The 23,053-nt window shown below is 44.7% G+C and overlaps 2 long non-coding RNA genes across 7 annotated transcripts; one reads left to right on the top strand and one right to left on the bottom strand.

Annotated features, from left to right (window-relative positions):
• Positions 1-6,435: 6,435 nt before the first annotated feature.
• LOC132357346 (uncharacterized) lies at positions 6,436-10,271 on the bottom strand. Of its 3 annotated transcripts, none has more exons than XR_009500217.1 (3): positions 9,989-10,271; positions 8,589-8,770; positions 6,436-7,495 (listed from the first exon to the last, which is right to left on the bottom strand). It is a non-coding gene; the product is annotated as an uncharacterized LOC132357346 (long non-coding RNA). The 3 variants fall into 3 exon arrangements; XR_009500218.1 differs by lacking the exon at positions 9,989-10,271 and adding an exon at positions 9,150-9,238; XR_009500219.1 differs by lacking the exon at positions 9,989-10,271 and adding an exon at positions 9,114-9,193.
• Positions 10,272-10,562: 291 nt separating this feature from the next.
• On the top strand, positions 10,563-22,459 carry LOC132357324 (uncharacterized). Of its 4 annotated transcripts, XR_009500211.1 has the most exons (5): positions 10,563-10,619; positions 11,243-11,356; positions 11,654-12,729; positions 16,731-16,996; positions 21,718-22,459. It is a non-coding gene; the product is annotated as an uncharacterized LOC132357324 (long non-coding RNA). The 4 variants fall into 4 exon arrangements; XR_009500210.1 differs by lacking the exon at positions 10,563-10,619 and having other exon boundaries at positions 10,629-11,356; positions 11,654-12,687; XR_009500209.1 differs by lacking the exon at positions 10,563-10,619 and having other exon boundaries at positions 10,629-11,356.
• Positions 22,460-23,053: the final 594 nt, after the last annotated feature.

The raw sequence follows: 23,053 nt of genomic DNA, 5'->3' as shown, positions 1-23,053 counted from the left end.
TTATAGCTATACAAGCCTACCTCAAGAAACAAGAAAAATCGCAAATTCATGCGGTTTTGATTGCATTTCCCTGATGGCTAATGATGTTAAGCATCCTTTCATGTGCTTATTGGTCATTGTATATTTTCTTTGGAGAAAGGTCTATTTATATCTATGCCCATTTAAAAATTGGGCTATTTGTCTTTTAACTATTGAGTTGTAAGGATTCTCTCTACAATCTAGATATCAGGCATATGATTTACAAAAAAATGTCTCCCATTCTATGGGTTGCTTTTTCACTTTCTAATGGTGTCCCTTGCAGCATAAAAGATTTTCATTTTGATGAAGTCTAATTTATCTGTGTTTTTCTTTTGTTACTTGTGCTTTTGTTGTCATACCTAAAGAACCTATTTTACACTCGTGTAGTTTTATATCCATATTTTCTTATAAGATTTTTATAGTTTTAGCTCTTAATTTAGATCCTTGATCAATTTGGAGTTCATTTTTGTATATAGTGCAGGTTAGGTATACAGCTTCATTCTTTTGCATGTGGATATCCAGTTGTTCCAGCACCATTCGTTGAAAAGAATATTCTTTGCCATTGAATCCTCTTGGCACTCTTGCCAAAAATCAATTGGCCAGAAATGTGAGTGTTTATTTCTGGACTTTCAATTCTATTCCTTTGATCTATATGTCAATCCTTATGCCAGAACCATGCTGTCTTGATTACTGTAGCTTTGCAGTAAGTTTTGATATCAGGAAGTGTGACTCCTTCAACTTTGTTCTTCTTTTACAAATTGTTTTGGCTATTCTGGGTCCCTTGCAACTTCGTATGAATTTTTGGACCAGTTTGTCAATTTCTGCAAAAAATGCAGTTAGAATTTTGAAAGGAATTACATTGAAATAGATCGATTTGGTGAGTATTGCCTTCTTAACAAGCATTAAATCTTTTGATCTATTAAGTCCATTTATTTAGGTCTTCTTAGATTTTTCAGTGATATTTTGTAGTTTTCAGTGCACAGTTTTGCACTTCTTTTGTTAAATTGACACATAAGTATTTTATTATTTTTGATGCTATTGTAAATTGAATTGTTTCTTTAATTTCATTTTAGGTTGTTCATTGCTAGTGTATAGAAATACAAATTATTTTTGTGTATTGATCTTTTATCCTGCAAACTTTCTAAACTCATAGTTTTCAGTGGATTCCGTAGGACTTTCTATATACTAGATCACATCATTTGCAAATAGAAATAGTTTTACCTCTTTTCCAATCTGGATGGATTTTATTTCTTTTTCTTGCCTAATTGCCCTGGCTAGAGCCTCCAGTCAGTTTAGCTTGCTGCTCTCATAGAGCTACCAGCCTCCTCTTAATTGCTTACAGCAAAATCTCCATTGTTTTTGAGGGTCCTTAAGTTTGAACTTCTCCACATTCTACTTGAAATAAAGTCAGTTCCTTTGGGGTTAACTTTGGAGCTCCCTCTTCTTAAGGACTGCCTATCTCCCTGGGCAAAATCTCTGAGCCACTGCCCCAGGCACTGGGTGAGGGTGGTAACTTCTGCTCTTCTCAACTGAAACGTCTTCTTATGAGTAAGCTGGGGCAAGGGCTATAGATGCTCTAGTATTTTTGGCCTGCTGTGCCTAGGGTAAAGTTCCCACTCTATGAATGGGGGCTGGATGGAGGAACGGAGCCTCCAGTCTCTCAGACACATTCACTAGGAATTTAGTGTCTGCAATTTGGAGTGGGAGGGGATGAGAAATGTTGGTGTCCTGCCCCTTTCAGTGAGATACCGTATCCCTCAATTGGGAGCTCAATGGAGAAGGAGCCTCATCCTTTTTGGCACATCTTCCCACAGTGGAGCTTCCATCTAGCTGAGCTGGGAGTTGGGGGATAGAGTGGGTCATGGTTCAAGTGCCACAAACTTTCAATTTTCTGAGATTTAATAGAATTTCTTGAATAAATGTTTATTTGTTGTATACCCTTAGTACAATATCTGAAGACTTTAAACACTTTGGTGTTTAAAAAATAATTTTCACTAGTTGTTTCACTGGTGAACAGATCCACAGAGCACCTTATATTGCCATTCTGGAGGTAGAATCCCCTGAGCAGTCCATCCTCTTATATTTAACTTATTTGTGTTTTTATATTCAAATTTGGTTTCTTTTAGCCAGCATATAGTTGTCTTGCTCTTTTACCCAAGCCTACAATTGTTGTCTTTTAATGGAAGCATTTAGACTCTTTCTATTTAATTTTATGATTGTTATGTTTGGGTTTACATATTCCATATCATTATTTGTTTTCTATTTGTCCTATCTGTTCTTTGTTCCCAGTATCCTCTTTTTCTGCCTTGTTTTGGAGTAATGTAGTATTTTTATGATTCTATTTTATGATTTGTTGGCTTATTTTCTGTACTTTTACTTTTTAGTAGTTTATTCAGGGTTTATAGTTTATAGTATACAGCCACAATGTATCACAATATACTCTTAAGTAGTATTATACCACTTTGAATGCAGTGTAAGAATTTTACAACTGTATAATTCCATTTCACTTCTTGCAGCGTTTTTGCTTTTGTTGGCATACATTTTACTTTTTCTTATGTTATAAATGACAAAATATATGGGGTGTTTTTGCTTTAAACTGTCAATTTTTAAAAAATTATTTTATTTTTTATTTTTCGCTGCATTGGGTCTTCGTTGCTGTGTGCGGGCTTTCTCTAGTTGCGGTGAGCAGGGGCTAGTCTTCGTTGCGGTGCACGGGCTTCTCATTGTGGTGTCTTCTCTTGTTGCGGAACACAGGCTCTAGGTGCACAGGCTTCTGCAGTTGTGGCTCGTGGGTTCTAGAGTGCAGGCTCAGTAGTTGTGGTGCACGGGCTTAGTTGCTCCGCGGCATGTGGGATCTTCCCAGACCAGAGCACGAACCTGTGTCCCCAGCATTGGCAGGCAGATTCTTAACCACTGTGCCACCAGGGAAGTCCAAACTGTCAACTTTTAAAGTTGTTTTAAAAATGAGAAAATGGGTGATTTATATTTACACACATATTTATCATTTGTGGTGCTTTTTCATTCTTTGTGCGAGTCTTATTTTCCATCTGATATGATCTTCATTCTATCTGAAGGACTTTTTAAAACTTTTTTTTGTGTGCAGGTTTGCTGATGAATTCTTTGAGCATTTGTATCTCTAAAAAAGTCATTATTGGGCTTCCCTGGTGACGCAGTGGTTGAGAATCTGCCTGCCAATGCAGGGGACACGGGTTCAAGCCTTGGTCTGGGAAGATCCCACATGCCACGGAGCAACTAGGCCTGTGAGCCACAACTACTGAGCCTGCGCGCCTGGAGCCTGTGCTCCGCAAGAAGAGAGGCTGCGACAGTGAGAGGCCCGCGCACCGCGATGAAGAATGGCCCCCACTCGCCGCAACTAGAGAAAGCCCTCACACAGAAACAAAGACCCAACACACCCAAAAATAAAATAAATAAATACGTTTAAAAAAAGTCATTATTTTGTCTTCATTAGTGAACATTATTTTATCTTGGGTTTCAAATTCAGTTTGACAATTCTTCTCTTTCATTACATTAATGATGTTCCTCCACTGTTTTTTGGTTCCCATTGTTTCTGAAGAGAAATGTGCTGTTATATTTTATCTTTGTTCCACCTTTCATAATGAGTCTTTTTTTCCTCTGGATGCTCTTAAGATTTTCTCTTTTTTATACCTTTTAAACATTTTGATTATAGTGTGCCTTGGTGTAGTTTTATGTTTCTTGTGCTTGGGATTCATTGAGCTTCTTGGATGCGGGTATACGGTTTGCATTAAATATGGAAAATTTTCAGCTATTATTTTTGTAAATATTTTTTGTGTTCACCTTCCATCAGCATCTTCTAATATATAGGCTATTTAAAGTTGTCATACATTTCACTGTTCCTCCATTCCTTTTTAAGGAAGCTTTCTTTTGCGCTTCATTTTGGATTTTTGTTGTTGTTGTTTTGGGGGCTTTTTTGTTTTTGTTTTTCTTTTTAAAATTTCTTGGCTGTGCTGTGCAGCATGCAGGATCTTAGTTCCCCGACCAGGGATTGAACCCCTGCCCCCTGCATTGGAAGCTCGGAGTCTTAACCGCTGGACTGCCAGGGAAGTCCCCATTTTGGATTTCTTTAAAATCTCATTACGTTTCAACTTCACTAGGCTTTTCTTCTGAAATATCTAATCTGCTGTTAATTTCATCCAGTGTATTTTTTTTTTGTCTAAGACCATGTGTTATTCATCTCTGGAAGTTCAATATGAGTCTTTTAAAAATAATGTCATGTCTTCTATTAGCATACTTAATTTTTCCTCTATTTTCTTCAACATGTAGAATACTTTTTTTTTTTGAATGTTTATACCAGGGTTTGTTTATTTGGTTTTGATTTGTTTATTTTGTAGTGGTCAAAGCTTGGAAAAACACTAATATGTCTTTTAATAGGTGAATAGAATACTTTTATAATAGCTGTTTTAATGTCCTTCTCAGGTAACTTTATCACCTGTGTTTCTGAGTCTGTTTTTTATTGATTAATTTTTCTCTTCATTACTGATTGCATATTCTGCCTCTGTGCATGCCTAATAACTTTTTATTGATGCCAGACATTGTGAATTTTATCTTCTTAGGTTATGAATTTTATAATAACAGTAGTAATAATTCCTTTAAGTGATTTTGAGCTTCGTACTGGGACACAGATGAGTTACTCGGAAACAGCTTTATCCTTTTCAGGCTTGCTTTCAAGCATTATTAAGAGGGGACCAGAACAGTCTTTAGTCTAGGGTGAAATATCCTGACTACCAGGGTACTACCTAGCTGAGAAATCCACCCAGTACCCTGAATATTTTGAGGTTTTGTCACCTCTGGCAGGTGAGAAGATAAACTATTTCCACCCCTCTGAGAGCTCTGAAGTCATCCACCCACTCCTTTTTGGTGGTTCTTTTCCCAGCCAGAATTCAGCAGGAGACTCTGAAGGGAACCCTCTGCAGATCTCCAAGCTCTCTCTCTCTTTCTCTCTCTCTGCAGTCCTCCCCCATCCATGCAGCTCCCTTTTCTCTGGTCCTGTGCTCTAGGAATTCTAGCGGCCTTGGCCTCCCTGAATGCTGAACTCTGTGTCCTCAGCTCTGATAGAATGCTGGCCTCTGTCTGGGTTCCCTCTCCCTGAACTGAAGTCTGGAAAGCCTCTCCAGGAAGTAAGTTGGGGGAAATTGTAGTGCTCACCTCATTTTCCCCCATCTCTCAGGTATCAACATCCTGCATGCCTGTTGTACCACATCCGAAAACTGTCACTTCCAATTTTTTAGTTATTTAAAGTGGGAGGATAAATCCAGACCCTGTTACTCCATCATGGCCAAAACCAATTCCTAGTTCAGTCTTTTTTTTTTTTTTCCTAGTTCAGTCTTAATTAGCCCTTGAATGCTCTGTTCAGAGGATCAGTTATCTTCCTCATATGACGAGTGTGCGTGCTGTGATGAAGAGGTTGAGGGAAACTCCTGAGGTTCTGTCAGTGTAAAGATGTAACTGCTGTTGCTATCCTGACAATTACCACTGTTGATGATGATGAGAAGGCATCATGTGTAAAGCATGTGGCAGCTGAGCACGATTTAAAGAGCACCTGCTATACTAGAGGCAGAAGAGAATGTTGTTTTACGTCAGGACACAGAGTCAGAGAGTGCAGTGTGTGAATCCAGGCTTTGCCATGAACTAGTGGAGAGACCCTGGGCAAGCTGTCTAACTCTTTGATACCTCAGTCTCCTTGCCCATTGGTCTATTAGCAGAATCAGGGGTGAATGTGGCCTGTTGCAGCCACTCAAAGGAGGGAGTGCCAGGAAGGAGGTTGTGAAGGGTCAGCTGGGGCAAGGGGCAGAGGGTTCCTAGAACGTGGGGCCTCAGAATGCCTTGCCCAGCAGCAGGGAGAGGTGGGTTCAGCCTTGGACATGATCCTGCAGGTGACTAACAGGTCTCTGGAGGACAAGACCCACAGGATGGATTCTCCAGCCCACAGGACATGCACAGAGAGGAGTGGTCACTGAGACTGAGAGTACTCCGAATATCTGGTCTTTCCAATTCATGTGGTGGGGACCACATTTCTTTCCGGGATTATGCAGGTGCGGTCTTGATTGGCTTTGACTGTCTTTCTGATATCAGTGGCTACTGCTGTCACTGATATTGATGTGGAATAAGGCACAGACAGGGGTAATGGGCAGGAGCTCTGTGACCAGACAGACCTGGGTATGAGTATGGTGTTTCCCCCTCTGGTGAGCTTGAGTAAGTTAGTGAGCTGATGCACAGTACATCAGTTTACTCATCTATAAAATAGTGATTAATAATAATAACCACCTCCCAAGGATGTTAGAAGGAGTTAACTGATGGTTAAAATAGAGCATCTCTGGAAACAATAATAATGACAAAAACATTAATAATACTGGCTAATATTTATCTCACATTTATTCTGTGCCAGGCCCTGCGAAAACTCTTATTGGGATGATCTCATTTACACTTCGTGAAAGCTTGTGAGGATTGATACTATTTCACAGTGGAGAAGACGGAGGAACAGGGAGAGAAAGGGAATGAACCAGTCACACAGCTGATATGAAGAGGACAAGCTGAGATCAACACTCAGGGAAATGTCAGAACCCAATGCCAGAACCAGTGCCAGTGTTCAGGCTAGGCCGTGGAGACATCTATTCCAGATGGGGCTCTGCTGGGGCTGAAAAGTGGAAGAAGGAATCAGAGTGGGCTGCTGTGGGCAGTGAGTACTGGGAAGATACACCGAGTGGACGAAGGGGTTGAAGGGCAGTGATGATGCCTACCGATGCGGGGGATTGGAGTGTCGACTGAAGACCCTAGGAACGGAGGAGAAAGAGGACTGTATGGGAATCAGAGGGAACATCACTGGCTGAGAACAAGGACCCTTCTGGATGTTAATGTTAACTCCTGAATTTGTTCGTTCATTCATTCACTCATTCATTACTTCACAAACCATTTCCTGAGCTCCTGCTGTCTTCTGAAAGGGCTCCAAAAAGGAGCGCTCAGACTCAATCCTGCTCCCAGACATATTGTTCTACATGACTTACACAGAGATAGATTGAACCACAATTTTTTTCACTTTAATTTCTATCATTTAAAAAAAAAAAAAGCAGAATATGACAAGAACCCAGACCTCCAGCTTCTCTGGGAAAATCACAACCCCTGCCCATGCAGGGGTCTCATTCCTGCACAAAGATAGTAGGCGATAGCAGCATTGTGGATGCCCCCTCAGACAGGGTGAGGGTCTGGGGTCTCGCCAGCCCCATCTTCTCTATCGTACCCACACGCTGGCCTCTGTCTGGGTTCCCGCTCCCTGCACTGATGCCTGGAAATCCTCTCCAGGAAGTAAGCTGGGGGAAACTGTAGTGCTCACCTCATTTTCCCCCTTCTCTCAGGTATCAGCATCCTGCATGCCTGTTGTAGTGCATCTGAAGACCGTCACGTGCAAATTTTTAGTTACTTAAAGTGGGAGGATAATCCAAACCTGTTAATTCAACATGGGCAGAACCAATTCCTAAGTCAGTCTTAATTAGTCCTTGAATGCTGTGTTCAGAGGATCGGTTATCTTACTCATCTGACATGTGTGTGTGTCCTGTGATGAAGAGGTTGAGGGATGCTCCCAAGGAGTTTACATCAGTGTAAAGATGTAACAACTGTTGCTATCCTGACAATTACCACTATTTATGATGCTGAGGAGGTTGTTGTGAGGGTCTGGGGTCTGTGCCAGCCCCATCTTCTCTATCGTACCCACACCGGAAGCAGGTTGGCAGGGAACATTTACCATACCCATGTGCTGCACTTCCCTACCCTCACATGAGCTGCGTTCCCTAATGCACAATAACTGCCTGGCCCTGGGGCATGTAAGTTTGAGAACCCTGTTGCTGGAGACCCTCCAGATACCCTCACACACAAATGCTCTGTGGTACAGGTATTGTTTTCACCACATGACTTTGCTTTAGACAGAGTTATTCAAATAATACGTGAATAAGTGGCTGCTGTGAAAGATTCCATTAGTACATCAGTACATGGACTACACAGGTCATCACATTCCTCCACATTCTCTACTTCCTGGGCCAAACAGTGGGGCTAGTTATAGGTGCTTCCTTGTTCCTTTCAAAAATATTTCCCTGTATTTAAACCACACACACACACACACACACACACACACACACACAGAGCAGGCCCCACTATGAGCATCTCCCATTTGCTTCCCCTCCCACCTAATATTAACAGCATGTCCTGAAGAAGATCCCTCTGATCAGTACACACTGGTCCCCTCATGCTGTTCCATGGCCAGTGTGTGCTCCATGGTATAACATGAACCCCTCACCGTTTGTTTACAATCCAACCATCATCGACTCTTAATGGACATAAAGAGGTTTTACACAATTGTTTGCTACTACCTTCCTTCTACACACAACTCTGTGAATGTGTATGTTGATTATACAATTTTAAAGTGGAGCTGCTGGGTCAAAACTCAGTCATTCACCAATCATCCACTGAGCGCCTACTATGTGCTGGGCACTGGGGAGACTGGCCGTACTAGACAAAAAAAAAAAGTCTCTACCCTCACCGACCTAGCATTGTAAGGATTTTTCACTTTGATACATGCTGCCACGATGCTGTCCATCGGTGGTGCAGGAGAAGTAAAGCTTGTTTATGGGCTCCTCACATCATTCTTGGGGCAGACGCTCTGCTGCAGTGAACAGGATGCTTAGACCTTTGCTCCCTTCAAGATCTTCAGGGTCTGGCGATGAGACTGTACGTTTGGATGTGTTGGGGGGTAAGGAGGGGGGGAGAGAAGGGAAGGAACAGTTCACAAATAACGCGGTGGAGGGAGGTAGGAATACTAGAGTCCACCACTTAGTTGTGTAGGAGGGACGCTGAGCCTGGTTAGAAATGCAAATTCTCGGGCCCCGCCAAGGACCCACTGAATCAGAAACTCGGGAATGGGGGGCAGCAATCAGTGTTTTAACAAGCCCTCCAGGTGACTGCGATGCATGCTAAAGTTTCACATTCACATTAGACCCACAGAATAAAGTGGGAGGATAGGACTGAAGTGAGAAACAGCATCCCCCCCCCCCCACCGCCCTCCGTATCACCTCCTGGTGGTGTCCGGTTCACCCCTTCGTTTCTACCTGGTCACATTCAGGTGTGGATGGCAACGGGGCGAGAGATTGGCTCCGGGATTGCAGGGCCGGAAAACGTTCTGAGCGGTGATTGGTGGCCACGAAATTGCCGGAATAAGCTCTTCCGGTACGCAAAGCGGAGCCGGAAATCCCGCTATTCCCTCCCCCTCCCCCCGCAAGGCTGTAGCCGAGTTGGTGTTCAGGGCGAGAGCGTGTTCGTGTGCGCGTGGGCATTTTCAGAATGTACATTTTTCTGAGTTGGACTACTCCAGAACTGGCTGTCCCGACAGGCATAGCTAGAAAGGGCGAGGATTCCGCTAGGGTACATGTACGGGGTAACAGAACGGTGACAGAGCCCATGGTCTTTATCTCATGTAGTCAGTGTCTTTGGGACCCCTGGGAGATGTCCCCTTTCCTAACGGAACCGACGGCACGGTTGTCCTTTCCACCGATTACAGTCAAGGACAGAGGCCTGCCCCTCACCAGGCCTTCTGATCCCAGTCTGGAGCTTTATCCCTCCTGCCCGTTGGGGGGCTGTGGCTGGCTTGCCCCACTAGGCCTATTCTGTATTACCCAGGGAGGCACAAGCAATCACAAGGCCCAGCACAGAGAAAACTTCTTGTAATGCTCCCTGTTATAGTGGTGTCACTGCAGGGAGGTAACTTTCCACGTAGGAAGACTTTTTCCCAGATCCAAGACTCCAGAGAATTGCGAGGGTTTCATCCTAACTGTGCCCTCCCTCCCTTTGGGAACCGGCCAGCAATGGCCCGCGGGCATCTACATCCGCTGTTCCCCGATCCCACCACCAAGGGGCGCGCGAGATGAAACGGTTCTGTCGTGGAACGTACCACTGAGGGGCAGAGGGAAGACCTTCGAGTCGGGAAGAAACCATTCGGGAGGGGGCGTCCGTTCTGGAATAATCCACTGAGCGCTGTGACAACACTGAGGGTCCCCTTACACCGCGTCGGGCATCAACCACGGGTCCCAGCGGAGGCACTCAGGGCGCCGCTGGGTCCATCCCCATTGTAACCGCTCCATCTTCCCGGCACATTCGAGGCCGATTGGACACCGGGTCTCAGCCTGCAGCCTTCTTTTCTATCTACTCCAGGTTCACCCCTTCGTTTCTGCATGGTCACATCCAGGTGGGGACAGCAACGGAGCCAGAGATTGGCTCCGGGATGCGTGTGGGGGGCGGGGTCGAAATCGGGAAAGCGTTCTGGGCGGTGATTGGTCGCCGCGAGATTGCCGGAATAAACTCTTCCGGGGCGTCAAGCGGCGCCGGAAATCCCGCTATTCCTGCCCCGCCCTCCTCACCTGCCCAGTTCCCATTGGCTGTCTGTCTGGGACAGGCACAGTGGTCGCCGAGTTGGCGCTCAGGGTGAAAGGTGTGCGTGTGCGTGTGCGTGTGCGTGTGTGCGCGCGGGCATTTTCAGAGTCTACATTTTCCTCCGAGTTTGACTACTCCAAGACTGGCTATCCGTAAGGGGCTGATTAGCTGCCCGGGTCGGTGGCGAGGTTCGGCGCAGTCGCTGGCTGTGCAGGGTGACGATGGTGGTGTCTTTCCGCGAGCTCTTACAGTCTTGTTTAGCCTTCACTCAGTCTGGGGCGTGTGGTACCGCAGGGTCAGTCGCGCAGATTCATATAATTAAGCCCAAGGAGAGGTCACTAAACTTTTTTGGTGTCTCTCCCTGGGAAGTAACATGTGTCGTGCAGTTTGGAGATGTGTACCGCTACGTCTGACATGCCAGGTGCTGTTTGAGTACATTTGACGTCTCTGAGCATTTTGGGGAGATTTTGGTGAATGGGATATTTTATCTGAGTGGATTTTGTGAGCCATGGTACAAAGTCTGTAGGGCTTTGTGTCCTTGTAGACCTGGATGTGCATTTTCTGAGCTTTTGGGCATTAGAGTCACTGGGTGTTAGACCCTAATGTAGAAGTCTGAACCCCAGAGTGTGAGGCCTCTGAACTGTTGTGATTCTGGGTCCCAAGGTGTGATGTCTCTGAGCTGCTTTAGGAAGGGGTTTGTCTAAAGGTGTAAAGTATCTGAGCCGTTTGGGGTCTGTGTGTCAGTAGTAAAATCTCTTACCATTTTGGCTGTGAGGTCTCTGTCCAGGAACTGAGGGAGTTGCAAACCCGGCAGATATGATTCCGAAGCCTGGAACCCGACGTGCTGATGGTGCGTTGCTGAGGGTGTCACTTGTCTCCTGGAGTCTCAGTACGTATCATAATTAATAAAATGGGGCCAGTGCCCACCTTGGAGGGTACCTGTGCATGTTAGCAGTGTGTGTAAAGGGCCTGGCTCCCAGCTATGGTTCAGAAAATGTTTTCTGAGCACCTGCCATGTACCTGAGTACTATTCGAGGAGTTTGTGACAGGACAAAACTGACAAAGTCTCTCATTTCATGGCGTTGGTCAATAAATAAATCAAGGGTGGCAGGTGCTATGTATGAAGAAAGATAGGGCTGGATCAGGGGAAAGGGTATGTGGAGATGATGTTATTATTTTATTCAAGGTAATCAGGGAAAGTCTCCCTGAAGGATGACGAATGAGCAGAGACCTGGAGGAAGTGAGGGAGCACGCCATGGGATTACCTGAAGGAAGAGCATTCCAGGCAGAAGGAACAGCAGGTGCCACGGTCCTGGCGGGGCAGTCTACTTGGCGTGCTCCTGGATATCAAGGAGTCCTGTGATGCACTGGGTTTGGCACGCCGCACTCATTGAAAGGTGTCCGGTGCTGCTCTCTGTGTTTGTCCCACAATCTGTGGTCATCCCCATTTCACAGATGAAGGACCCGAGGCTCCAAGATGTGCCCTGCACCTTCTCTCCTGCTTACACCTGAAATTACTGAAGAGGGGTGAAACCTTCTAGTCCATCATGAGAGACAGAGGGCTTGAGTGTAAGAGCTGCGGGGAGGACACCATCCACACTGAATGTCAGCCAACCAGCGGAGATCAGTTATAATATGGGAATCATGCCCCTCATAACATTGCTACTCTTGATGGAGGGCAGGACTTAAGAATGAGAAAGGAACTGGGGCAAAGGAGAGAGACAGGAAGGGGAAGCTGGAGGACAGTGAGAAAAAAACCCACTGGCTTCATCATATTGCTTGGATTTGGCCCAGTTCACCTTGATTAACTGATTGTACTAAGATATATTCACTTTTCCCCTGTCCCTACCCTTTCTTTCCCTTCCCTGCTCTTCTCTTTTGTGCCTGAGCAGTTCAGTCCTAAAGCCATTAGGTGTTGCTGGGCAAGGCAAGTATATGCGCGTAGGGGCATCCCAATTTGGGAGGTCAGAGCCCAAGGCGGTAAGGAGGATGTCCCTGGGGGTTCTGTGGGGAGGAGGCTAACTGGCTCAGGGATTCAGGCTTGAGTGAGGTGTGGAAGTCAAGGGCAGGGGATGGTTCAGCATAGCACGTGGGGAGGACCTCTTTGTGGAGGAGGGATGGCTTATATGCATTGGGATTTGTCAACTCAGTGAATATATAAGGATGGTGGGAGCCACGTCTGTCACTTTTGGAAGAGGGAATTTCCAATATGGAAAGGAGGTAAACTGGAACAACTTCTGAAGGGTTCTACTGGAACTAAAGGTCTCCGTGAGAACTCCTGGTTTTCAATAGATATGTGTGCATATGTGGATAGACTGATATAGAAATATGGAAATATATGTGTGTGTGTGTGTGTGTGTGTGTGTGATTGTGTTCACACATATATTCCAAATTTCCTGAAAACAGCAACATCCCAATGACAATAAGTACACCTACCGCTAGATCCTAGCTTCTGAATACCATTCTCCACTAAATGATGGGTTCCCAGGCTGAGGAGAGATAGGATTAATGAGCCAGGCTCAACTTGTCATGTCAGTAATAAGGGAAAGTTAAAGAATGGTGGGGAGATGTCAGGGGGACACAGAATATAGCTGGAGGGCTCTCCCACTGGAAAAACTGGGGACTCTTTTATCTTTTCCAGCTTCTTTGAGGTATTATTGACATATAGCATGTAAGTGTAAGGTGCACAGTGTGATGATTTGATACACGTAGATAGGGCAAAACGATTACCACAATAAGGTTAGTTAGCACTCTATCCCCTCACAGAATTACCTTTTTAAAAATTGTGGTGATACACTATTGTAAGGCAATTATACTTCAATAAAGATGTTTAAAAATAAAAAATAAAAAAAAAAACAGTAAAAAAAAAAAAAAAAAATTGTGGTGATAACATTTCAGATCTACCCTCTCAGCTTTCAATATATGATACAGTTTTGTTCATTATACTCAGCATGCTGTACATTAGATCCCCATAACTTATTCATCTTATAGCTGGAAGTTTGTACCGTTTGACCAACGTTTCCCCCAGGCCCTGACAACCACCATTCTAAACTCTATTTCTGTGAGTTTGACTTTTTTAGATTCTACATATAAGTAGAACATACAATATGTCTTTCTCTCTTTCACTTACTTCACTTAGCATAAAGCCTTCCAGGTCCATTCATGTTGTTGCGAAAGGCAGGATTTTCTTCGTTTTTGTGGCTGAATAATATTCCGTTGTATATGTCACCACATTTTCTATGTCCATTCATCCCCTCCATGGCCACTTAGTTGCTTACATATCTTGGTTGAAGCTGCATTGTAAATTGTAACGTTGGTGTTAGTCCTCCAACTTTGTTTTTCAAAATTATTTGGCTATTCTAGTTCCTTTGCCTTACCCCAGAAATTTTACCATCAGTTAGTCTATATGTACAAAAAAATCCTTGCCTGGATTTGTGATTGGAATTGTATGAAATTGATGGATCTATTTGGGGACTATTGACATCCTAATTGTATTGAATTTCTCAACACATGAACGCAGTATGTGTCTCCATTTTGTTAGGTCTTCTTATATTTCTTTCCTCAGCATTTTGTAGTTTTGAGCATACAGATCCTGCTTATGTTTCGCTAGGTTTTGGGGGAAGCTATTATAAATGGTATGCACAAGTCTTTTTTTTTTTTTAATTTCCTAATTGTTCATTGCTAGTACAGGCAAATATGCCTGACTTTTTTTGTGTTGAGCTTGTATCCTGCGACATTGTTAAACTCCCTTCTTAGTTATAGGAGTTTTTGTTAATAGATTTCATGGGATTTTCTAGGTAGATAATCATGTCATCGGTGGATGGGAGCAGTTTGAGTTCCTCCTTCCCAATCTCTAAACCATTTATTCCTTTTTCTTTTCTTACTGGAGTGGCTAGGACTTCCAGTACAATGTTGACTTATAGCAGGAGTAAGACTGGCTATCCTCCTGGCCTGGTTCCTGATCTTAGGGAGAAAGCGTTTAGTCTTTCTCCATCAAGTAGGATGGAGGGGCAGGTATTTTTGTAGATGCTCCGTATCAGGTTAAGAAAGCTCCCTTCTCCTCCTGGTTAGCTGAATGTTTTTCATCATGAACGACTGTTGAATTTTGTCAGATACTTTTTCTGCGTCAACAGGTAACGATCATGTGGTTCTTTATCTTTGGTATGCTACTATGGTGGCTTGATTGATTGATTTTTTTAATGCTGCACCAGCTTTGCAGTTCGGGGATAAACGTCACTTGGTCATGGTGTATTATTCTTTTTATATATTGAATTTGATTTGCTACTACTGTCTTTGTTTGACTTTGGTATCAGGGTAATGCTAATCTGAAAAAATAATTCAACAAGTGTTCCCTCTCTTCTGTTTCCTTGAAGAGATTGCGTAGAATTGCTGTTATTGCTTCTTAAATGTTTGGTAGGATTTTCCAGGGATACCATCTGGCCCTGGAGATGCCTTTTCTGTAAGTTTTTCAACTACAGACTCGATTTTAAAAATAGGTGATCTGTTTCTTTTTGGCTGAGCTTTGATAGTGTGTTCCATTTCGCCTAAATTGCCAAAAGTAGTTATGTAGAATTATTCATAGACTCCTTTTAATTTCTGTGGGATCTGTAACCTATTTCATTCCTGATGTTGGTAAGTTGTGTCTTCAGTTATCTTGCTTTTTTTTTTTTTTTTTTTTTTTTTTTTTTGTCTGTCTGGGTGGAAGTTTATTCATTTGTATTGACCTTTTGAAAGAACCAGCTTTGGGTTTCGTTGATTAACTCTATTCTTTTTCTGGTAACTGTTCCAATCTCTATTTCCCTTATTTGCTTGCTTTGAATTTATTTGGATTTTCTTTTTCTAGTTTCTTAAGGTGGAAGCTTTCATTATTGATTTGGGTTCTTTTTTCTTTCTAATACAAGCATTTGATGCTGTACATTTACGGCTAAGCACTGCTGTACCTGCATCCTGCAGATTTTGGTAGGTTGTTTTTTCATTTTCATTTTGTTTAAATTAATTTGTAACCTTCCTTGATCCTTGCTCTTTGGCCCATGGATTACTTAGAAGTATGTGATTTAATTTCCTTGTGTTTGGAGATTTTCCTCCTAACTTTGGCTTACTTATTGGGGGTTTCTCTCTTTTGGTCAGATAACATTCTTTGTATGATTGCAATTATCTTGCAATTGGTCATATTTGTTTTATGACCCAGGATATAGTCTACCTTGGTGAAACTTCCATATGCACTTGAAAAGAATGTGGTATATTCGGCTGTTGTTATGTGGAGGGTTCTATACTTGTGAGAACATTCGGTTCACCCATGCATTCTAATTTGCTTTCTCTCCGTTCTGTGTATTACTGAGATTGTTGAAGTCTCCAGCTGTTCTTGTAGATTTGTTTGTTTCAGTTCTTGCAGTTCTGACTTGGTCATGTATTTTGAAGCTTTGCTGTTGAGTACTGTGAAGAATAGAGTTAACATAGCAGGCCTGGGACTATAATCCTTAGAAGGGCGGGCTTGTGGGCCCTCACGTCGCATCTGAGAACTTGGATTTCAAGAGGTTTCCCACCGTTGCCTCCTTCAGAAGTGTAGGTTACTCCTCCATCTGTCCAAACAGTATGTTTTATGCTAAACACCTGCTTTCCTCCTGGGAACCTGAAATCTTGATATGTGCTAGGCCCCGGGTTTCTCAGGAGCTTCCCTGGTGGACAGCATTTCACACGCGTTGTCATGATCCGTTGCCGGAGGGACAAATTGCGTGATTCTACTAGGAAAGGACTCTTGGAAGCTTGCGCTGGTTTCCTCCGGATGTTGCCCAGTGCACCTCTCCCCCTGGATGATTTGGCTTTGTATCCTTTTGCTGCAGTAAATCTTAGCCATGAGGATGACTATGTGCTAGGTCCTTGGAGTCCTCCTAGGAACTCATCAAAAGCAAGGGTGGTCTTGGGGCATCTGAAACAGTGGTGGCAGCTGTGGATTCACTAGCGAGACTGTGACTCGCTGAAATACGGTGAAAGCCTTGTTTGAGTAAAGGGAGGATGAAGCAGTAGGGATGACGATCCTTTTGTGCTTGGTGACTGTGGATGTACCCGTGCTATGAAACAGCAGCTGAGCCACTGACTGTTGGGATAGGTGTTACTTACAGAATTTGAAAACAAAAGATCCAGATCCAGGAGAGTTAGCGCACTGCATCCTCGGCTGCTTCTGCTGTGCTGCCCGATGTTGGGGGTGGGGTGGGGCGGGGAGAGTGCAGGCAGCTCCTGACTTTGGTGTTTGTTATTTCCTCCAGGCCTGGGGCAAAAGGATGCGAACCTTACAAAAGGTGGACTCTGGGTCGGCCAAAAAATGTTGAAAGTTTGACTTGCTCTCTCCTACAAGCGGAAGAAAGCAAATAAAATCAGGTTCTGGGCTGGAGAAAGCTTCAGATAAACTAGAGGCAAGAAGGGGAAAAAGCTCTGCAGGCTTTTCTTCAACTTGGCGGCTGCTGCTGCTGCTGCAGCCCCAGCCCCTTCCGGCACTCGCGCCCGAGCTCCCCGGCCGCTGTGCGGTACCCTGGTGAGTGTCAGTTTACTGCTAGGGGTTTGAGTAAAGCGTCCCTGAGAGAGGGAAAAGGGGGAATTTTAAAAATGGCTTTGTACGTTGTGGCTGTTGCATCCGGATGTTTGAGACAACTGAGACGAGACGTTAGGCATATGACTCTTCAGTGCAAGAGCATGAGCTTTTCCAGCCTCCTCACGGGATCAGTGAGAGAGACAAAAGGACAGGAGGTTGTGTCAACCCATTTTGAAAATTTTTTAACATTCAGGATTTTGTCCTGGCCAGTTGCGAAACATAATGTCTTTACAGTTAGATTATAAAACATGTTTTGCCATGAAAGTACTTTTGCCTTTCTTGCCTACAGCCCTTCCATACAAAAGGCTTGGGGGACATTAGGAGATAATTAAAGAAATGTAAAGTTTTGATTTCAGGATTGTACACAGTGATTGTATAACAATGGAGAACACACCACCCCTGGCACCTGGCGGGGAAGCGTAGCGAGGGAGCGAGGGCATTAATGATCTTGTCTGTCCAAACTGTTCCTGGGAATTTTCTATGTTTCCTAAAGGAATACTCCCCGTGCAGCCTTCAGAGCTGCTGTGAGCACTTTTTTTTTTTTTTTGAATTTTATTTTATTTATTTTTTTATACAGCAGGTTCTTATTAGTTATCTATTTTATACATATTAGTGTATATATGTCAATCCCAATCCAGTGAGCACTTTGAATGCAAACTGTCTGCTGAGGCTCCAGTCACACCTGAGGGAGCTCTGACTGTGGGACCGCGGGAGTGGCCCCAGCCCCTGGACGTTGCATGCAGAGCACCTCCAGGTGTCACTCACCCTTGGAAAGAGGATGCGCTGGGGTCCTGGACAGACAGAACTGTTTGGAACGGGCTGCCTCCAGGCAGTGCCTCTGAAACTAAGACCTCCCTCCGATGGATTATTCAAACTGGACAGGGAGTCCTAGGGGGGCAGGTTCCTGGGTGGGAGGCCACACTGGGGCCCCAGGGAGCTGTCCTGCCTGCCTGATGTATGTCCTGCTCGGGGCAACCTAGCAGTCGTGAACCCTTTGTTTCTAGGGATACATGTATGCCTCGGAATTACCCTCCTTGTGTGTGAGCCCTGAATATCCCTACACGGCCTCAGCCTGGACGAGTAGTGACCAGAGTATGCTGTGCCTGAATTGGTGCCTCAGGTGCCTCAGCTACAAAAGGTTCATACAAAAAACTAAGCCGTAAGGTTCCTGGCTTTCTAAGTTAGACCTTCATGGTTAATGACATCTGTATTTAAATGGCTGAGTCCTGGAACCCTAAGGGATGTAACTGACGTCAGTACTGCAGTGTAGGCTGGTGTCACTGTGCTGCCTGGGTCCTAAGACCTGTGGCATTCCCCTCCCTCCCTCTGCAGACTGACATCCTTCTCGCTCGTCATTAAGACACTGGGTCCAGTCCTTCACCCGTTACGTCAGCTCCACAGGTGTGGACTGACTTTCTACCGTGTGTCAGGTCCTCTGCCCCGAGGACACCAGGATGAACGGGGTGTGTTTCCAGCCTTCTGAGAAGGAGTTAAAAGTCTGGTGAGGGAGACAGACATGGAAACAAAACCTCAGTGCCTCAAAGACAATGGGCTTATCTGGCTTTGTTCAGCAACTCATGGCAGATCACACTATGAACATTTCCCACGTAACTTTTCCCGTCCATTGACAGCATATCCTGAAGATCCGTCTAGTCAGCACAGTTGGATTCCCCTCATTCCTCTAGGCGTGGGCAACCTCAGCTATCAAGCGATACTGGTGTGTTGCGTCAAGCTCAAAGCCAGTAACAGAATGGCCTTCAGTATGTGTTCTCTAAAACACTCAAGGATTCTTTGTAAGTTTCCAGAGAAAGCAACATTCAAGCTTCCCTTAATTCACAGGGAAATTACAATTATGGAAAATCCACTTTATTTAACTCTCTGCTAGAAAGTGTTTGCCTCCCTGTAACCCTCAGCCCACAGATGCCGGTAGCTCCTCCCAATCATTTCAACACCCAAACCTACCCTCTGAAACTTCGTGTCAGCTTCCACTTACTTACCAGATGCATCACTGTGGTAGTAAACCACATAACATACTGGTTATCAACCACAAGAATAGGATTTTATGAAGGTATCCCCAGACCTCTTATTCACATCCAAAGGATAGGAATGTTATGGTCCATGTCAGGGTCTGGTCTGGGGAAATAGCATGGCAGCATGGAGTAGGACACAGGACTCCCCAGGAAGGATTCCAGGCACCTTCCTCGTCTGTCTTGCTTTCTGTGACAAGATAACGGTTCAGGGACAGATGGGATGTGAGGTAAGGCTTCGTTTCCAAGGTCAATCACTGCCGTAGGCATCAACGTTTGGGATGGTTCTGTGGTCGTCATGGCTCTTGGCTCCCGGGTCTGGGGTCCTTCTCAGAGAGGACAAGCCCTCTCCAGGCTAGGTCACCAGAGTCACGGGCCAGGCGAGGACTTTAAGCTACTAGGGAAGGCTGTCTGCTTTGGCACGGCAGATGAGGTCAGAGGAGGAGAGCTGAGAGGAGAAGAGGGGAGAAGATCTCCTCAGGTCAGGGGCAGGTGTCTGATGGGTGAAGGGAAGACATTTTTCCTAAATTCTGGTTGCTCTGGGCTTGTGTGGCATGGAGGGGGTGAGGGTGCAAGAGAGAAGCAGAGGCTGACTGGAGGTGGGGAGAATAGGTCATATAACCTCATATTGTCTGTGTCCCATGGCCCCCGAGAAAAGCCCAGGCCATGTGGGATCTCAAAGGTCATCTCCTCTCACCACCTCCACCCACTGGCCATGAAGAGAATGGATCTGAGATAAACTGAAGCCTCAGAGAGACAGGCCAGTGGGGTGGTGATGTCTTCTCAGAAGATCCACTGCCCTGCCCTTGGTTTGACTCTCACGCTGTGTCCTTTGCCTTCTGTCTCCTGTGCTCTCGGGTTGGTCTTCCCAACTGTGTGTTTGTCCTGGGAAGAGTCAGTACATTGGAGACAGTCTTGCTACCAAAGGAGTTTAATAAAGTTCCTGAGAGTTTCCCAGGCAGAGTGAAAAATCAAAGATTCTAGGGCACCGTTGTAGCCACACTAAATGAGATTCACTGAGTGCGGATCATGGAATCTGCACTTTTTGTTTGTTTGTTTTTTCATAATTCCTCAGCTCTGATTGACATGGACAACTTGTCTGGGCACTACCAGAGCAGAGGAACGGTCTTATTTTCCCTACTGCCAGGTTTCTCTCTCCATCGGGAGCGTGTGGAGGTGACAGAGGTTTGCTGCCTTCTCTGATGCACAAACCCAAGACCTTCAGGCTAGGAGGCTGACATGCTGTCTGCTGTTCTAAGGAGGCCCTCAGATCATTGTTTCCACAAAACATCCTGATTCCAATCCTGTCAAGCCTCCATCTAAAAGATTTCTGAAGAAACCAGATTTCTATTTAGTGTGCAGCTCCATGCTGTAAGGTCAATTTGTGTTATGTGTTAGCTGCTTTTCTACATATTTTGCAGTAGCCATATTGGATCTTGCCCTTGACTGAGTAAATACAGAACACGCTGAGTTTTCCACAATGCCTCCACAGACCTGTGGCTCCAGCCCTTATGCTGGGTGACCCTGAGCAGGCTACTTAGCGTCTCTGTGCCTCAATTCTTCCGTTAGTAACGTGGAAACACTAGTTAGGAGTAAATGTAACTCCTTCTTGGGGCAGTTTAGAGCACTGACCGTGTTAAGACATGGGAAGTTGTCAGGACAGTGCTCGGCATGTGACAAGTTCCTGGTGAATTCTAGCTGTTGCCATTACTGTTGTTAATATTGTTACCGTTCCCACATTTCCCTGGAGAGTGTTCCAGAGAGACAATGTCAAGACCACCTTTGACTCACCACATGGGCTTTGCACTATCACTTCAGCCCCTCAGGGACTCAAGAACTGAATGTATGGGGCATGGGTGTGGGTATATATATATTTTTTAGCATAATGAGTATTTAACTCTCCTTATGGGGATATTGTGAAGCCTAAATGCAATGCTGGGGTTTCATCAGGCGCTCGTATGGAAAAGTTTAGTGCCTATTCTCTAGGAAATTAGAAGTCTAATGACCTCTTCGTATGATTTGTATAATGAAGGGAAAGTAAGTGATCGCTGGACGATTGTAGAACATGAGTATATACATTTTCAAAAGCATTCCAGAGGGAAATTTAAAGGCCCAAGAACCTCATCATATAGCCCTTCTGGGGGGCCATTATTTTTATCAAGTCTAATTCTCCTGTATCAAATTCTGAATATCTGAATCTGATGAGGATACAAAAGTATTAATACTCAAACTTTCATCAGTAGGACTTTATTTCTTGTGAAGTTTTCACATTGCCGGTTTTATGGTGTTTCTTATTTCTTCCACTAATATTCACGTTTTTTTAACCAAAGGGTGATGGTATGAATATTTTCTGAGTTACATCCTGAGGAGATGGTGAACAGTGTTTTTGGATAGAGAGTCTGAGGGAGGGGGCAAAGGGGAGAGAGAGTGCAGCGGCAGTGGGGGAGGAGAAAGCATGGGGGCAGGGAGAGAGGGATATGGCTACAAGCAGAAACCGAAGTGAAGAGACACAAGAAGAAAAGCTCACCCTTCTGGACCGTGTTTAGCTCTCTATGTGTATAAGTATAATAAGGTCTCTGAGTACTCACAGCAACATTATGAGGTAAGCATTTTTAACGTTATCGTCCCTTTTTGCAGATGAGGAAGCTTGAGACACGTAGAGGTTAACGGGTGAAGGACCTTGCCCAAAGTCACCTGGCCGGCAAGAGCTGAGTCAGATTGCTACCCAGGCCTGAAAGAAACAGAGAGGTGTGGTATCTGACCCCCGAATCTGGAATACACTGCAGTGCCCAGCGTCCTCTGGATCAAAAGGCAAGTGAGCATGTCCATCGGCATGAATCAGATTACCAGGGATCTGTGTATGGATTGAACATGATGTCTCCAAAGTGCATGAAAGACCACGGGGTGTCGTGTCAATATGCACACGTCACAGAGAACAGTTCCTGGTCCATATCAAGCTCTATACATGTGTTTGCTCCTACCGACGTCAGTATCAGCATCCTCATCCTCATCATTACGGGAAGTAGCATAACCATACTATAACGATAAACAGAACAACAGATAGAAAAGTATGAAGACATTACCTCCCCCCATGTCCTAATTTTTAAAACTGCAGAGAAAAAGAACTGGAAGGCGGTAGACCACGTATTAAGTGTTTTTCTCTTGAGTGTGAAATTCTAGATAATGCCCAAATAACCTTTTAATGTGCTGTATCTTCATTGTTACATAGCCAGTTTTTCTATTATAATTTTAAAATAGTTTTTCTGAAGACCTGTTCTCTTAGGTATCTTGACGTTTCAGGATTAAAAAAAATTGTTTTGGTATCCTTGCAAAGTGAAAACCCAGTCAGCACACTTAAGTGAGCAGTATGATCTTTGGTACAGTGGTGGGGGTGGGGGTGGGGGGTGGGGGGAGCAGAGAGGTCCTGATGGAAGGTTAGCTAAGTCTGCAAGCGTTGTGAAAAAGGCCATGGACGATATAAGCCCAAACCAAACAACAGCTCACAGGTCCCTAGGAAGAGGCTGGTGTTCTATCCACATAAGTGTCTGTACTAGGACTTCTTAGACCTTTGCTCTTTTGGCTTCCGTGGCGCAGTGGGGCAGCGTGTGGCGCTTATAACGCAGTCCTGCTTTGACCCAGGCTGTGGATGAGAGTCGCAGCCTCCCCTGCAGCACCGCCCCTTTTGTGGGCCAACTGGAGCACTTTTCTTGATGCCTGGGAGCCTCCAGATTCAGAAGGGAAGGGAGACAGAAAATACATAGCTCGGTAGGTAGATCCGACCCTCCCAGATAGAGCTGTGCACAGCAAGTGAGATGCAGGTGCAGCTTGGTGCAGTAACCCGTTGGGAATTAGCAGAGTTGGATTGGGTGACTCAGGGAAGAAATGTGGACGTGAATGCAAAGGGGAGAAACCACATTAAGAGGGGTAAACAGCTATAATTCCCATTTCTGTAACAGGGTAGGGTACTCCATTA

Source organism: Balaenoptera ricei, chromosome X, assembly GCF_028023285.1.
Source record: "Balaenoptera ricei isolate mBalRic1 chromosome X, mBalRic1.hap2, whole genome shotgun sequence".
In the NCBI taxonomy this organism is placed as follows: Eukaryota; Metazoa; Chordata; class Mammalia; order Artiodactyla; family Balaenopteridae; genus Balaenoptera; species Balaenoptera ricei.
Note: the sequence above shows the minus strand (reverse complement) of the source record. Positions and strands in the feature narration are given on the sequence as shown.